Here is an 18,790-nt window from a genome sequence, read left to right as displayed (position 1 = left end):
GCTGTCTATAAAATGTTTATCCAAATATAAATCTTGAACACCGCTAATTTCACCAATTATTTTTGCTGGCATTGATGTAATCACACGCTAAATTTAGGACAATACAGATTTTTTTAAGAAATATGTTCTTGCTTTTTGAGTGGGTATTGCTAATTAGAGAAATTACAGTACTAATACTATCCACACGAGTTGTGAATCTATTATTAAAGTATGTCAAATGCCAGTTATTCCCCTGGCATTATGGTTTTGTGATTGGATTACTTTAAGACTCTTTAAATATCTTAGAGTTGAAAATTTAAACTAACTCTTATAGATAATGATTTACATTGAAATATTTTAAGGAACTATTTCATTTAAGTATATACATAAGGACAAATACATGAAATCGTAAGTGTACAGTGCAAAGTAAAGATTCCAAAGTAATTAGCAAGCAGAATAAAGGATCAAACATTGTCAGGACTCCAGAAGTTCCTCCTTTGCACCTTCTAGTTTCTACTCCCTCTTGCAATGATAATGACTATCCTGATCTCAAACCCCTTGTACAAAATTTGTCTGTTTGGCCTTGTCTAATCAGCATGTACTTTTTTTGTAGCTCAGTATCATGCTCAACAGTATGTTTCTGAAATTTACGCAGGCAATTGTGCGCATTATAGTTTGCCGCTCTCGTTATTGAATATTATTCTATTGTATGAATATGTAACAACATTTTTATCTACTCTACAGTTGATATGCATTTTGGGTCTTTCCTTTTGGACTGTTATAAATAGCATGGCTCTGAATACACTAGTGCCTGTCTTAATTTCCATTGGGTATATGTCTAACAGTTGGATCACTGGATTATAAAATATGAATATGTTTAACTTTAGAAAATATCATCCAAAGTTTCCAAATTGATTGCACCAATTTACACTCCTATTAGCAATATTTGAGAAAACAAATTGTTCCACAATGTTTCCAATACTTGGCATTGCTGATTTTTTCTCATTTGAGCTATTCTGGTTGATGTATCTTGGTTTCACAATTTGTTTCAATTTGCATTTTCATGATGATGAATTAAGTTGAACAACTTGTCATATGTTTACTGGCCAATCATTAGACTTCTTGGAGGCCTCTAAGATGTTTTGGAGCCTGAGATAAATTACAATTTATCCAAAATTTTCACACAGAAAAAAATAACTTTAGTATGAATGTTAAGTGCAAATGTAGTAGAAAGTATCATAATAAATTAATTGTGAACCAGAATACTTGACTTCAGTCTTCTTCAGTAGTGTCATGAAACAAGGAGGAATCACAGGAAAATTCTTTAGAAAAATGCCTGTTGAAAATGTTGGCCATTGTTAAGAAGTTGTCTTTTAAAATTATTAATGAAATTCTTTATGTAGTCTGAATTTTAACTCTTCACCTGATATTGTTCTTACAAATATCCTCTTTTTTTTTTTTTTATTGACTTTGTAATAATATTACATTAAAAATATATATGTGAGGTCCCATTCAACCCCACCCCCCCACCCCCCCTCTCCCCCCCCCCAACAACACTCGTTCCCATCATCATGACACATCCATTGGATTTGGTAAGTACATTGATCAGTTTTCCCACTATGGGAAATAAACAGGATTTTCAGTCCTGTTTAATATATTTTTGCTAGCTCAAGGTCATAAGCAGAAATATTCCCTTATGTTATGTTCTAAACTAGTCTCAGGAATAGTTTGTGTAAGATTGGTGTTACTTTTTCCTTAACTGTTTGGAACACTATTCTGGTGAAACCATCTGGACCTGGAATGTTCTTTGTACAAACTTTTAAATAATGGTTTAGGAAGGAATTTGTTGGGGTAATGGAAATATTCTAAACCTGAATTTTGTTCATGTTTGCACAAATCTAGAACTTTAGTAAAATCACTGAATTTTTGCAATACAAAAGGTGGGGTTTATGGCATATAAATTACATCTCAAACAAGACATTTAAAAAGTATAACGGCTTTACATGATATTTTGCTCCAGAGAGTTTTCCCATCCTGGTGACCTCAATCCTTGCAGAGACTGAGCTGCATTGAGTCAGTGCTGCCTTTTCCACAAGGCTAAGTTTTCCTTTGGTTACCTACTTATTTGAGTACAACCCTCCAGTGCTTACAGGGGAGACTCCCCCTCACACTTCGGTGCATAATGAATTCCAATATTTGTCTCATCTCCACAAAATTTTGTTCTGCTTTCCAGAGTTAATCAGTTTTCTTTTTCTCTAGATCTGTGAAGATTTGGTGTCTTAAGAAGACAATTGTTCCCGGGTTTGAGACCCCTCTAGTCTTCAGTTTCATCCTTCCAGTCTACTGCCCTCCCTTTCCTGAGTAGTTGTCCCTTCTCACACCAAACCAGGATTCTTAGCCTCGCAGCCAGGCCTGAAGTCCTCGGGTGTGTTTCATGCACTTGACTGCAGCCCATTCTCCCACCTCCTCATGGTTCTACCAGGAATTTTGAACTGCCAAGTCCTTATTTCCTTTTCTCTGTTGCTATTATATAAATCGTTTATGTATGTTTTCTGGATTTTCTTTATTTTAATGGAAGAATAAATCTGCAGCAAGTTCTTCCATCCCCATCACAACTCTTCACCTTTATTCAGGTCTTTCCACTAAGGTCTGGAGCCCATCACTGGCCAGGAAACTTTGCTTAAGTTTCTGATTTTGTCCATACACACAAAGTGAAACAGCTTATTTAGTTATCCTGTATCCCCAATTTCCTCACATGCATGGTTATCTAATAGTATGTAATGTCGTATTATGAAAGAACTTTGAAAAAAATACTACATACGCACAGAAACACATAAAAACACATACAAATAACATATAAATGTACATATAAGCTATGTCTTCCTAACTGTTCCCCAATCTACTACCTTAGAAAGTAGATATTAAAAATATTAACCTTATTTTAATGATTGATAACTATGGGGCATTTCAGTTTCTCTCTCTCTCTTTCTCTCTTTCAACCATGAAATATATAGCACAGTATTATATTTTAGTTGTAGTTCCGTGATAACAATTTGCATCTTAGAATAATTTGGCCCAGACTCTAGGTCTAGGTTTTTAAATAGGTGAGTGATATTAGGAAAATCCCATCTTTATGAACTGACAGGTATCGGTTTTCCTATCTATAAAATGAGGAAAGTAAAGAATTTGAAATTACATGGGAAGTTCAGCACAGATCCAAAAGTCACTGCATAAAGCCAGACACAAAAGGACAGATACTGTATGACTGCCCTATTATGAACTAAATATATTATATGAAATATAAATATATTACATGAAATATGAATATGAGTAGAATTGCGTTTTATAAGACCATTATTCTTTATAGATGGACAAATGTAAGTAAATACTAAAAAATGTTATCAGACCAAAAAAATTATACTAAGTGAAGGAGACCAGAGTACTAGTACTACATATTGTATGATTCCATTTATATAAACTGTAAATATAATTCAATTTATAGAGATGCAATTAGACGAGTGGTTATGTAGGTCTGAGGAAGGAATGCTAAGGGGTGTAGAATCTTTCTTTTTGGAGTAATGAAACTGTTCTAAAATTTTTGAGATAATGAATATCCAACATTGTGATTATGCTAAAAGTCATTAAATTATACATTTTGGATAGATCATATGGTGTGTGAATGTATTTCAATATGACTGCTTAATAAACAAATAAATAATGGTGCAAGAATAGCCAGAGACAGCATCTATGTACCACAGGGGAAACAGAGAGATTAATAGGTGATGCATTTCTTGTTTGTTTGTCCGTTTTTTATTATTATTGAAATAATTAAAATGCTCTAATGATGATTGAAATCATGAATGCACAACTTTGTGATTATTCCAAATACTATTGAATGTACACTTTTAATGAATTGCATGCTTTATTAATATGTATCAACAAAATTGATTTGTTTTAAAAATTCACTGCATGGTGTTCGGATTAATCTGTGCTAACCTCAGGATTAACTCTAGAATTCATTTGTATGTGTGTGTGTATGTGTGTGTGTGTATAACAGCTTTCTGTAATCTTGACAAAACCTTTCTATTTTAAATTCCCTGACTTCTCATGAAATTGTGAGGGAGAAAAATACCTGAATGATTGAATTTCCTTGTAATTAAAAATCATAATTTCCCCTCTTCCTAAGTATCAGCACTGTACTAAGTGCAATGTCCTTTCGGGATAGTTTATATTGTGCTTCAAAAAAAAACTCCAAAAACTCACTGCCTTGGAAACTCAAAAGTATATATCTTGCTCAAACCAATTGTCCATTATAGTTTGACTGCAGCCTGGCTCTGTATTATTCTAGAATGATATACGTCTTGGAGCCCAGACTTATAGAACACTTCTATCTAGAGCACCATCAGTTCTGTGGAAGAGAAAAAGAAATATGATGGTAAACTGTAACTGGATTCCTCTAGGTTCTTGGCTATGTGACATAAAAGAATCTAAGAACATGCCAGTTTAGTTAGGTCAGCAGTTTATTAAGGAAATTAGAGAATAGAATAGAAATGGGAGAAAATAAGATTATGGGTCCCCAGGTGTACTTGTGAGCTTCTGTAGGCAGAGAGAGAGACATTTAGCTTACACAGTTACTTTTTAAACCAATAATTATTCCTCCCCTTGCTAATGTCCTGGGGAGAGGTACCAGCTGTTTGCTGTTTTGATTGATTACCCCGCCCATCAATTTGCCCAGGGGAGGCCCAATGATAAGACCCCTTGAGAATATCTGGGGCTTTTCCTTGATCCCAGATGAAATCTGTTCCAAATTGTGGATCCTCACAGGGTTCTTCCAGCAACTTTCTGGTGGGGTATTTCCCTCAGGGGTTTTCCCTGCAGGGTTCCATAGCCAGGGGTTTCATGGACATGTTTTCTGCCAGATTTTAGACTTGTCTTTCCATTCTCTAAACTAGCCTGCCTCAACTTCCTCCTCAGAGGGACTCCTAAGAGAGTACTGAAGGATGATGATCATTCTTCTGTAATTACTTCCTGCTTGTTAGGGGTTGTCAGCCCTACCTAATAAGGTTTAAAACCCTTTTACTACTCTCTTGCAGTTGGGGGAAGATGAGTCTGGCACTGTGGGTGGAGCTGGATGAGATCCCTGCATGGCTAATAAGGTGTTGATTCTGGAAGAAATAAACTTAATTAGAATTCTGAAGATAAATGGTGTCACTAAAAGGATACTGGACCACAAGAGTAGAAAAGGCCAGGTACCTCCTAAGACTGCATCCTCCCAAAGTTGGTGGGCATCATCTCACAGGTTTTGAATGCTGTTTAGGACTATTTCAGAGTAATTTACATAAACACAGCATTTCTCCTTAAGGAACAGACATGTTCCTATGTGTGTTGCTGTTAGCATGTTAAGTGCCCTGATCTTGCTGCACCACAGGGACAAGAAACTGCCTAGAGCACTGTCAATTTCATGGAAGAGAAAAATAAATCTTATTGGTAAACCACATTATGACTCTCAAAACTTATGCCCAGAAGGGATGCACATGATTTCTGCTCCAATACCACAATCAAAAGCAAATCCTGATGTCATTGGAAGAGGGAAGTAAAACCTCCTTAAGGCAGGGATGTCCAATATTGGTAAAAAATAATACATTCTACCACAGTGTGCCTCACTGGATTATTTATAAAAAAACTGAAATCATACTTTGTTAATAAGTTTTATTTTGAAGCTCCTTGATGTAGAGTTGTTAAATTTTAAAAGCCTGGATCTGAATGCAGTTGTAGATTTGTGGTTTTCAAAACCCATGTTCTTAACTTTTAATCATTTGGTCATATTTTGACAAACTTACGATGTTATTTTTTTACCAAGGTATCCTAAACACTAATAGGAATGAGTTCCGTCATTATCATCATCATCATCTTCACAGTGAAAACAAAGAATTAGCATTTTTTTTCTTTCAGCAATTGGAAATGCCTTTGTCTTTAAAGCCTATGCACTATTGTGGTTTCTAAATTTTAAAATATTGTTGATGTTGTCCTTGTTTTTAGTGGTAAATGTTTTTATAGTAATTCAATTTTAAAATTCTAATTTTTCTATTTTATGTTCTTGGCCAGAGAGTGGGAAGAACATAGAGTCAAAGTCAAAGAAGTAACGCAAGGAGAAAGGGAGGGGCAAGCACCCACTTTTCACGACAGAGAAATTAGGAATTTAACAGTTGATTACCTTATTAGAGGCTCTGGGATTGTTCCCTTGTGTTTCACATTCCTTTCAGCTTAATTAATGAATCATTCTGCCTTTTTAATCTGCCTTCCTTAGATTACTAACATAGTGCCTTTGTTTATTTAAGGAGAATTTGGGGGAGGTGGATGTTAAAATGTACTGGTCAGTATCTTACCCACATTCAAATGACTAAGAATGTCTTGCTTTGCTTGCTCATATCCAGACTTCACTCTGTATTTAAAACGTTTTTGTGGCTGGTGTTCAATGTAGGTTCTAAATTTTCATTACTCTGGAATTACATGAGAGATTACTGAAATTATTTTAGAAAAGACAATTTTTCTAGATACCATGGATAAAATATAATAGCAGAATATGTTTAATTTTCCTTGAGCAAGACCTTCCATCAAGGGAATTGCAATTATTAATATAATAAAACAAGTAAGGGTCATATTCACCACCCTTTAACACCCAGGTAAAACAATCTAGCTTTTAATTAAGAAAACAAACCATAGTCAAAATTGCTTGCAGCTGATCTATTATTGCATTATGATACTTCTTTTTCTAATGCATTTGACTGCTTCAATTTCATTGTTATCAATCCAGGAAAACAAGGGTTTAAGGATTTTCTCTCTTTTTATTCATCTGTCTCTCTTTCCCTTTCCTTCTGGTTTTGGAGGTTACAATAAAATCTGTTAAATTTTTTTGTTTATTTATTTTTAATTTTATTTTTATAAGAATATACAATCCCCTGTTCATAGGTTCGACATTAGATTTAGTTTGTCCTTCAAAACCAGATTGGAGAGAGATGCCAACACATATGGTAACTCCTGGAACAGTTTACTGTTTGAACAACCTACAGGAAACCAGGACGGCTACATTTCCTCTCAGTACTGTGAAGCCAAAATCTGTGTTTGGAAATAAACTTGAGCATGTATCTAAAATCTGTGCAGAAACCCATTTAGTGGCATTATATAGTTTCAGAGGTGACATATCCTCAGTGACATTCCAATAAAAGCTACCGAATCTTTTATTGCATTTTAATGAGGGAAACTAATTGCAAGATTCTACTTTGTGTTTTTTTAAATGCATATTATTTTTACAATTTTTAAATGCTGTTCAAATCAGAGTTATTTTTTGTCCCTGACATCCTTGTCTATGTGTTCCATTTATGTTCCTGTTTTATTAAAAGACAAGAATATTTGAAATTTGTCTCTTTAAGATAGCTTTCCATTTATGTTCTGTGAGAAAAGTATATATTTATGTACTTGATTTTTACAATCTCCCCTGTTAGATATTAGTTGTCAAATAAACCAGTAAAAAGCTAAATAATTTTTTCACTATCTATAATATATGTGCATTCCATGTGCATAGATCTTTGTTCTCTCAGAAGAAACTGAGTTGATAAGAAACACTATAGCAAATTTTCAAAGCCTGGAAGCTTCTGGCTGTTAACAATTGGCACTTCAAAGAGTCTTTTACAACAAAGATGGTGACAGCTAAGAGTGTATCATGAGGAGAGTTTATAGTAAACAAATGTCTATTTTGATACAAATTTGGGTTTCTAAAGACATTAGTCATTACTGTATGGATTTTCAAAGGCTGCTTTTCAAAGTCTGCTTGAGAAATTGCTTTTGAGTATTACTCCAAAGCTTGTATTTGTATATGAAAAATGGGGCTTTTTCACTTTCAAATGATGATTATAGCTATCAGTAGCTTCCATTTCTATAATGTACAGTGAGAATAATGTGTCCATTTGGTCCTGTGAGCAATCTGTTATGACATGACTGATGGTTTCAGTGACTGAAACAACATGCTGAAGGAAAGAGTCTCCACAGTTTGGATAAACTACTCACCTGACAGCTTTTACCTTATTTCCCAGGGCCCAGCTATTCCGCAGAAACCTCTTCATCCTCATTCTCTTCTACAGGTTCACATCAGAAATCTGGTAGTTGTATGTCTTAGTATCTCCCCTGCCATCAATAATGTCTCCAGTATAAAGGTGAGTGCCTCATTTCTCCTTTCCTTCTTATTCAGTGAAGTGTGGAGTTTATAGGAATTCTCTTCCCAAACTGTTTCATCTTTCCTTATGTACTCAATGTAAGCAGTAATGGGCAGTACTAGATATAGAAATTGATTTTTGTAGATATCTAGCTGCCATGAAACCAAGTTGAATAGAAGTTGACAGGTCTAAGAGCAACAACAATTAGAAATATAATGAGGCTTTTCTTCAGTTTTTAAGGAAAAGAAACACCCTTTCTTTAACCAACTTTTATATTTATATAATAGATATCTCACCAGGTCTAAAAGGTTCAAGGGAAAACACTGAGTGGGTATTTAGAAACCACAAGGTAATTGTCAATCCCTTTTGGTTTCTTATTATTTGATAACTTTGTTTATAGGACTCCAAAGCTGAATAGGAAGGAATTAAAATAAAAATCCCAAGTGGATTATCCACATAATCAGAGTTAATATGACATTAACATAGATAATACTGTCAAACTTAAAATTAATAGGAAGCAATTGGATGAAAGAGATTCTCATAACTAAAGACATTATGAGAATAATTGAAAAGGTTTATGAAAGAAATATCAAATCAAACCAATCACAGCTCGACCCTGTAATGAATTTTTGTGAAAATGATGTGAATATCCATGGTAACTACATACCTTGTCCTTTATGTTGGCCAAAATATAGATTAAGCAATTTAGTAGGAGACAAAATGGGGTGAATAATTGCCTCTACCATCTAAATGATCTGGCTTTTCTTGTCTATGTCTACCATTATCTCTATTTACCATAAATTTAACCATAATTTTTCACACATGAAATATTTCCATTATTTATTGACATGTTTACATATATATACATGAATATATTTTGGCTTAATACAAAAACATCAGTATGCTTCTTATTAATATACTACATATCATTTAGGACAACTCCAAGTCCCAAAAATACCCCCATATCACAGCTTTTCTTCCCTCTCCCTGCCCTCAGCAACTGCTGTGGCCACTTTCTCCACATCGATGCTGCAATTTCTTCCATTACTAGTCACAATAGTTCTATAGTAGAATATCAGTAAGCTTACTCTAATCCATATTTTATTCCTCCATCCTGTTGACCCTGGGATGATGATGTCCACTCCACCTCTATATTGAGAGGGGGCTTAGATTCCATATGGGTGATGGATGCAATTCTCCTGCTTCAGTTGTAGGCACTCTTGGTTCCTTGGTATGGTGGTTGACCATCTTTACCTTCCTGTTAGCTGACCTGGGTAAGTCTAATGAACCGGAGAGTAGGAGTTGCAATTCTTCTGAGACTCAGGGCCCAGCTGGCACATGGACAGTCCAGAGATTCAAGTCTCCTGAGTATACACCAACCCAGATACTGGACATTATATATTCTGCCATAACCCACTGAATGTACTGGGGGAGAGTGTAAACTACAATGTAAACTATTATCCATGTGGTGCAGTAGTGCTACAGAATATATTCACCAAATGCAATAAATGTGCCACAATGATGAAAGAGGTTGTTGATGTGGGAGGAGTGGGACGGGGGGATGAGGGGTATATGGGACTTCTTATATTTTTTAATGTAACATTTTTTGTGATCCACGTATGTTCAAAAAAGAATACAATTTAAAAAATTAAGGGGTGGGGGGTGGGGAGTTGGGTATATGGGAACCTCGTGTTTTTTAATGTAACATTTTGTGTGATCTATTAACTTTAAAAAAGATAATTAAAATTTTTAAATTAAAAAATATATATATACTATGGAAGCAGATGAATTCCATGTGAATCCAACCATCAATAAATATATATAAAATGTTAGTAAATCAGTAGTTCTGTGAAAAATATTAAATAACTGCCACAAGATAGCTACAAAAATGCTGTTTAAAAGCCAAAAAAAATGGGAAGTGGGCATGGCTCAACTGACAGAGCATCTGCCTACCGTATGGTGGGCCCAGGGCTCGATACCCAGGGCCTCCCAACCTATGTGGTAAGCTGGCCCACACACAGTGCTGTTGTGCTCAAGGAGTGCCATGCCATGCAGGGGTGCCCTCGTGTAGGGGAGCGCCACACACAAGTAGTGGGTCCACAAGGAGAGCCGCCCCACGTGAAAAAAGTGCAGCCCAACCAGGAGTGGTGCTGCATACACAAAGAGCTGACGCAGCAAGATGATGCAACAAAAAAGAGACGCAATTTCCCGGTGCCACCTGATAATGTAAGCAGATGCAGAATAACACAGAGCAAATGGATACAGAGAGCAGACAATGGGGGGGGGGAGATTTATTAATCTAAAAAAATAAATAAATAAAAACCAAACAAGTAAAATAGAGAAATATTTATTATGTACATGTAAGACAATAAGTTTTTACATCTTTCCCAGTGTAGATTTAAATTCATAAGGTCAGTGCTAACATTTTAATATACCTTTAGACAAAAGTAAGAATGAAAAAAAAAATGCCCCCCAAAATCCAAATATCTAATCAATATATCTATCAATGTTCATTGTCACAAATAATTAAGTAATTGTAAATTGAGACTAATTAATATATATTTGCCTTTTAAATTTGCTGAGATTTGGAACAAATGATAACATAAATAATAAGGGACCAGGAAACAGATAATCTAATATGCTACTCGTGAGAATGAAAATTTAGTCTATCTTTTGGGATTGAAAATCTTTTAAATTTTTATGTATTTTTTCCTACTTTTTTGATAATTTCTTGGACATTAAAATATATATATATGAGTCTGGAAAATAATGTTCTAATAACAAAACCTCTAGATATGATATTTTGTTAAAAACTAATGGGATTTTCAGTAAAACTTTGGTCAGAAAAAGAATTTGCATCTAGAACCAACTTGTCAACCTAGACTATTTGTCATATTTAAAGATATTATAATGCTACACTTTGATTTGTCACCATTGCTGTGGGGTTGCAAAATTAGATACCTGTCATATCAGTTCTGATTTGAGCTTTTCAAATTATTTTCGCACAAAGATGTTCATGCCAGCAAGTCAAGAGAACATCTTACTGGGTTTGGGGAAACAGAGAAGACGGTATACATACTTGAAAAATTGGAGTCAGGAAAGCCATGAAGTAAGAATTTAAATAGACAGCCAAGAACCAGGAAGATGCATATCACATAGAAATCAGAGCAAAATAGGTACTGAGAGCATACAGGGCATCAGCAATAAATGAGAAATAGGTGAAGTCAAATAGAAGAATTATTCCTTGGCACACATACATTAGGAAAGGCACGACAACTGAGGCACTTTGCTACTGTGGCCTTACTAAACTCGAAGCTTCTTAAAGCAAGGATCATCTTTTATTCCATGATTAGTAGAATGGGTGGAAAAAATAGGTGCTCAAATGTAGAATTGAAGTAATGGATTTTTTTAACCTTTAAATCTGGGCAGCCTATTTTGAAGTCTGTTAGATACTTAATATCAAAAGTAATCTTCAAACCAATTGATAATCACATAGTTATATTTTGGTTGAAGAGCAACAACAAATATCTTATTTATTCTATACATGAAGATAGATATTTTGGATTGAAAAACATCCAAGTGGATATATTGCTTGAGGAGTCTGGCTCCTGGACAAAATCCTATGTGTGACCTTTCATTCCTGACCATAGGCAATTACAAAGGCTTCCCTGGAAAGCATCCCCAGGGAAAGATGACCTCCACATACCAGGCAGAGTCAAAGTAGCCTCTGAAGCAATTGCAGATAAGGACTCAGGTCTTGTGACTGGTCATCCCCGTCTACATATCTGTGTACCTAAGCTGAAGCCTTCCTCTTTTGCATCTACTGAGATCTCATTAGAGGGGAAAGGAGGTAGTGTCTGTGAAGACACTTTTCTCCACTCTGAGTGAGTTCTCAGTAAGTTCCCACTCCTAGAGCACCCTACATTCCTTTTCCCAGCCTCTGGGTCCATAAAACCAGAGGAGCCTTTTTCCAGGGCTCTTCATGCAATGTGATGCTCCCCACGTCTCTGCTGATCCATCTGATTGCCCCGTGGCATCATTCTGTGAGGGAAATGGGGCAGGCGGAGCCACTGAGTTTCCTCCAGGTTAGCCTCTTGCTTATACCATTGCAGTACGTGATGAAATGTCAGATCTCAACTTCTGTTTTGGTTTGATTGTCTGAATCAGCCATCTTCCACACCTTCAACACAGGTTAGCTCAGCTCTTCAGCTCAACTCAGCTCTTCACATTGGTGTTTTGATTTCACTTTGAATTTTATCTTTATTATTGCACTTGTTATGCAGTATTCTATTTGTATTCACACAAGAGTGTGAGTTTCCTGGCTCAGCACACAGTTTATTCATCAGTATTTCTCAGTGCATGGTTGTGTTGACATCTCCCACTCTATTCCAACCTCTCTGAATGTTCTTTTCTCCTTTTTGGACAATCAATCATCTCCTTCCTCAGTCCTATGCTTCAGGCTGAGTTAACTTCAAGACCTGACTCAAGGAGTGGGCCTTTGCCCCAGGCCTGAGCATCATGATCAGTTCATGAATTGGGTCCATGACCCAAAGGTGGACTTGACCAGTGAACTTAATCTTTAAGACCACACTGGAATTTTCAGATGAGAAACATTCTTGTCCTTTGGACTCCAAACTATAAGAATGATGTAAGCTATATTTGCACCATATGGAAAAATCCTGTCTGAGAATAACAAATCAAAAAAGAGAGTAAAATGTAACGATGGAGAAAGAGAAAGATGATGATGATATTGACCTCTTAGTGTTCTACCAAAATCTACCCCCCATCTCATCAGTTCTGTGAGTTAATATGTTTCATTTTTATGAAGTTAAACTAGGTATTTGTCACTCATTAGTGAGAGAATCCTCCAAAATTCACTAGTAGATATTAAACGTAGCTATAAAGATTTTGGGAAACCTGAGAACATTTTAATATTGTCTCTATGTTTGGTAACATTATAGTATATAGGTAAAATTACTAGTGACAATGCAAAATAATGTTCTTAGGAGATGATGCTGAAATACTTAGAGTTCAAGGTTAATATCCTGCAACATTTTCTTTCAAATAAACACAGCAAAATGAAATATGCATTTACATAGAGAAATCAAATAAACATGGCAAATATAAGATATGGGCTATAGTTGGTAGTGATAGCTTGGCTGTACTCTTTCATAGTTTGTAACAATTTTTTCACAACAATGCAAGGTGTTGGTGGAGGAGTGATGTACGAGACCCCTTTATGATGTTATGCATGTCTGTTTTGTATTTTTACAACTTTTATTATATACATTGTTCATGTATATTCATGTATGTATGATATATTTCAATAAAATTTTTAAAAATAACATCAAAAAATGTTAGTTACTGAATCTAGGTGAAGAGTATAGTCTATTAAGTAGGTCTGACATTTTAAAAAAATGTTTATGGGGCAAACACAAAAAAACAAATATACCTGAGGACATAGCTTAACATAGCACATTCCTTTTCAATTTTTTAAAAGTTGTAAAATATTTTACTCCCCAGGTATAATTAAAACGTGAGAAATCCTCACTATAGTAACTGTTTGCTTGTTTGTTTGTTTTAAATGTTGTAGGCACTGAAGTCAAAGTAAATCTTATAGATTATTAACTTCTATTTTGGGGATGTGAATGTGTTACCTGAGATAATGGAAAAGTTAAAATTGTAAAATTAGATTCACATGAATCAGAGGTCTTATCCAATATCTAACTTTACTAATCATTTGAAGTACATGAGTAATTACAAGCCACATGTACACGTACGTGAGACATAGAAGTTCTGAAGACTCTCCACACACTGCAAAGTATATTTTCCTGCCACATTAGGAAATGATCTGCCCAGATTATTATATTAGGTAGTTAAGTAATATATGTTGCTTTATTATATACACAAAATGGAGAGGTTGCAGTTCTGAAACATTGTTTTTTATTCTGATTGTTACCTAGCTTATATGACATTTTCCAGGGAGCGATACCTTATAAAGCCACAATATTCCAGAATTGCTCATCATAAGCAATCCTAGACAAACAGGTACATCCTGCTAAAAGCATTCATAAATAGTCTCTCCTAGTAAGTATAACTAGTATGTTTGCCAAAAAGACTCTCATTACCAGGTTTACAAGGGGGATTGAGCAGATCACCTTCCTTCTTTCTTTCCCCAAGGTATGCAGCTCCTCAAAGTGAGAGAATGGATTAAAGGACTGTGGCTTACCATTTCCCCCCAGTATTCCACCTTCTACTCCTGTCCTCAAGACGTCTGTGTCCAACCACTCTTACTGGTGTTAGTCCATCCATGTCCTTGCTTTTGATAATATACAAAAGCATATAAAAGGATAAATATACAAACTAAGCAAGTTAACTAAGCATTCCAAGGATTAAGAAAGAGAAGATAATGCACAGCAGGCTATTGAGAGGAAAAGAGAGTAAGAAACCCCAGAGTAACAGGTAGCAGATAAGGGCTGTAATATGGTTATGTAAAATTGTTGCTCATGCTTATATTATTAGGTGTAATAATTTCATTTACATATATAAAACCAATGCATAAATATGTACACAGACTAAACACTTTTGATATCTATTTTGGTTTGTATGAGGCCTAATATATTATGTTATTTGCAAACCCAAGAACATTTGTCTTTTGATTAAAATGTCAATTTTATGATTGTATTTTTTCTGCATTTATCATAAAGTTTTAAATATTTGCTTCTTAGTAATGGTATTACAGGATTTTAACTTTACTGAATTTCAGTCTGTTTCTTTGATTACTGCCATATTGATAAATTAAATCTATATATACATATGTGATAAATATAAATGTAAATATATTTATAAATATAATTATATATATTTGTGAAATCCAGAACTGCCTGTCAAATATAGAAATAAATGACCAAACATTAAGGCACATTATCCTAAAGTAATACTATATGCATGCATATAATGGATACATTTATACATACATTTGATTTTCTACAGCATATTACATTTTGGATACTTAAATTACGCACATAAACATATATTCAAATTTCACACAATTTCACTACAAACCTTCGTGTTTACATGACCTCTCTGTATTTTGTGTTTTTATTTGATAAGAAACAGAAATACAGTTGAATAATATTTTTTAACAAACCAGTTTTATTGATAAATATTAATAAACCATAAATCTATCCAAAGTGTACAATCGATGGTATTTGGCATAAGCACATAGTTGTGCTTTCATCACTGCAGTCATTCTTAGAGGATTTTCATTATAGTTGAATACCATTTTGAAGGAGTGTCAGAGATCATGTCCTTCTAGCAACTCCCTGAAAATAAAGTCCTGTATTATATTTCATCTTGAAAATGAAACCTTAAGTGAGATACAGGAGACCCTGGCAGAATTTGAGACCTGTGCCCAACTTTCTGCTTGGTAGTTAGAAGAGTAGAAAACCAACATTCAACTAAGCAGTAGGCCTGAGAAGGCTGCTGCACTTCTCTCCACTACATGTGGCCCTGGCATGGAGAGGAGAGTACTCAAAGGATTCTCATGTCTCTGAGTGAGTTGTGGAAATTGGCAGGGAGTGGGCATGCAGTCCTGAAAGGTACCTCTAGTCCCGGAGAGAATGTACTACTGTAGGGTACATTAGGTCATGTAGATACTTCACCAGCAGATGCAGAGGGCCCAGTTCCATATACCCCAGGATGAAATGAGATGAGCTACATCTCATCACAAGCCAGCCAGAACAAGCCAATACTCACGTCAATTCCCGAGAACTGAAATCAGCCCAAGGAGAGAGGGCCAGAAGAAGTAGAAAGAATCCTGAAGTGGCTATTTTTAAAACTAAATTATGTGTATGTATGAATTGCCTGAGAAAGTGCTCATTTGGAGAAGGAAAGTAAATAAAATTGACTATAATATGTTGTCCAACCATTTAGAGAGCAAGAGCTGAGTTAAATATTTGAACTATAAAACAATAGTGATTTCACTAAACATATGAATCCAATGGATTCCTGTAAATTTTATTCTCTCTGAATGTATACATTTTTGTTGTTAACAGCACAAGCAGTTTGTGCATTTTTTAAAAATAATGGTGTACTGAGCAACCAGTACTCCTGGGTATCATCAGAAAACATCTTATTTTCCTCTCCTGCTGTCTTTTAAAAATTCTTTCAATGATAAAGTTCATCCCTTACCCTTGGTTGAAAACTCAGGCAGCCCCCATGGGTTTATATCATTATAAAATATCTCATAGCTGCATTAAGTCCCCACACATTTTCAATGTAGTGATGACATATGTCTAGTCCACACAGTAATCAAAGTAACACCCTTGATCTAAAAATGAGAACTCCTGCCCTGTCTCTTTTGGGGCATGCTGCTGGCGGGCCTCTTGCAGGAGGGAAGGGTGGTGGTGTCTTTTCCCTTAGCTCTCACCCCTCCTCCTCCCGCTGCCTCACTAAGGGCTGTGACCAGAACAGGGTTGAAGCAGTTGAAAAGAGGCGAGTTACAGGAGACAGGAAAGTTTTTACCTTATCCTGTCACAATCTGACTTAGTATGTTCAGAGCCTGGCAGGTGTTTAAATCAGACTCTGATTCATGAGAAATACGTACTTCAATTGTACAAACTCTAGAAGTATAGGTCATTTCCAAGAACATCATTTATTTTCTGCTTAGCTGCCAAAACAACTAGACACCCTTTACTACTCTTGTTCCCTTGTTTTCTGTCTCTCTAGATTTCTTAGGTGGAAGGCAGACAGAGTTTACTGTGTTCCTCTCAGTGTAGAGGAGATATTTATCACATTTTCCTTTTGGTCCCTATGGCCCCCTTCTCTTGACTGAGTGAAGAGAGTTACCCCATTTTTGTTCTACTAGAATGTTGGTTCTCACAATACAGCCCTCTCCAAATAAATATTCTACACCTATTTCTCTAAACATTCCCAGCAAGAATCCCATGCTATAACATTAATATTTTATATTCAATATCATTTGTAATCATGTCCCATCCAAAAGAGAGACAACTGTAATTTTATTATTTTATGCTGAGTATCTATTTCTATCTATCTATCTATCTATCATCTATATCTTTATATCTACATTGTTTATTATAAAATGCCTTGGAAGTTCATAATTAGCCTGCATTTCTAAGGGACCTTCTCATTCACAATGTCCACACTTAATAATTCACAAAAGTGCCTATTTTCTCATCTATAAAATTAATGAAATATGATAAACCATTTATAGATTCTCTTCCAAATCTGACAACTTGCCCTTTGTTTCTATATTTGGATCCTCTCTGGAGTAAATGGGTAAGAATTAAACTGTGATTGAGGAATAAAATTCTATAAATCACAACATGGCAAGGCACATAAATAGGTCCTTGCACTGAGTGTGGATACATTGCTGAGGGTTTTGCTCAGTTTTCAGACCACATACACTGATTCGATAAAGGTGACAAGGTGCAGACATCCCTCTACATCAAAGGCAATATGTATAAGAACATGAACTGAGAATAAAAGCTAAGTAGGAAAGGATGCAAAACAAAGAAAGGAAATCCACATAAAACATGAATGAATAAGAGCTGTGCATTCTAGATTTGTCTCAAAATTATATCACTACAACAAGGACAAACAAATGCACAAAATTTACCTTTCAATAGTGTCTGAATAAAGGTTGTTAATTAAAATATTTAAAAGAAGGAGAGTAAGAGAAAGAAGTCTCACAAGATTGAACAGTGATACAATGAACAAGCTTCTGATGCTTAAAAAAATCTAAGATGGTGCATATCCCCGAATAGCAGTAGACCCTGGGAGATAAAATAGGGGCATGATTCTTTCATTTGGTCCCTTTGTTGAATTATGTTCTGAAGTTTTCAAAATGTACTATTTTTCTATCTGCTTCCATCAAATTATAATCATCCAAATAGAAAGTTCAACAACTCTAACCTTTAAAATAATGTAGCACATATACATTTTGTTTCCTCATTGACTTTTAAACGTGCATACACTTTTAAGGACACCTTTTAAAAAGATGAATTTGTCCTTTTCATGTTTCCTTGGAACCCTCAATTCTGAAAATGTTTTGATCAATTTTAGTTATATATCTCAACTTTTCTCTTACTATTAATGTCAGCAAAGCTGTTTCATGCATTTTTGCTACTTGGTCCTACATATCGTCATCATGCTACGTGCTTTGTATTATACATTTATAAAAGACGTATTCTTTTTATTGTTTTGTCTGTTTGTAGTCACTGGCCCATTATCTTACATTGTTCTAAAGTGAATACAACCATCAAATACAGTCATTAGCTAATGATCGATTGCTTCTTATAGGCAAGATTAGAAATTCAGAGATGCTCTTATTTAGCAAGTGAGAAATGAACACCTAACACATTTTGAAAATGAAATAAAGAGAAAAATCCAATTAGACAATCTTACTTAGTAGGGGTCCAAAGAAATAAGCTTTTCATTGGTTCATCCATAGTTACATTGTCAATGTATTGTGGAACAAACGTAACACATTGCAGAGTGGAAGGTATTTATGAAGTGAGTTAATGAACAATTTTGCAAGTTGCTCCAGATACATTGTAAATTACAGGCAATGGGTT

Source organism: Dasypus novemcinctus, chromosome 15 (assembly GCF_030445035.2).
Source record: "Dasypus novemcinctus isolate mDasNov1 chromosome 15, mDasNov1.1.hap2, whole genome shotgun sequence".
NCBI classification, from domain to species: domain Eukaryota; kingdom Metazoa; phylum Chordata; class Mammalia; order Cingulata; family Dasypodidae; genus Dasypus; species Dasypus novemcinctus.
Note: the sequence above shows the minus strand (reverse complement) of the source record.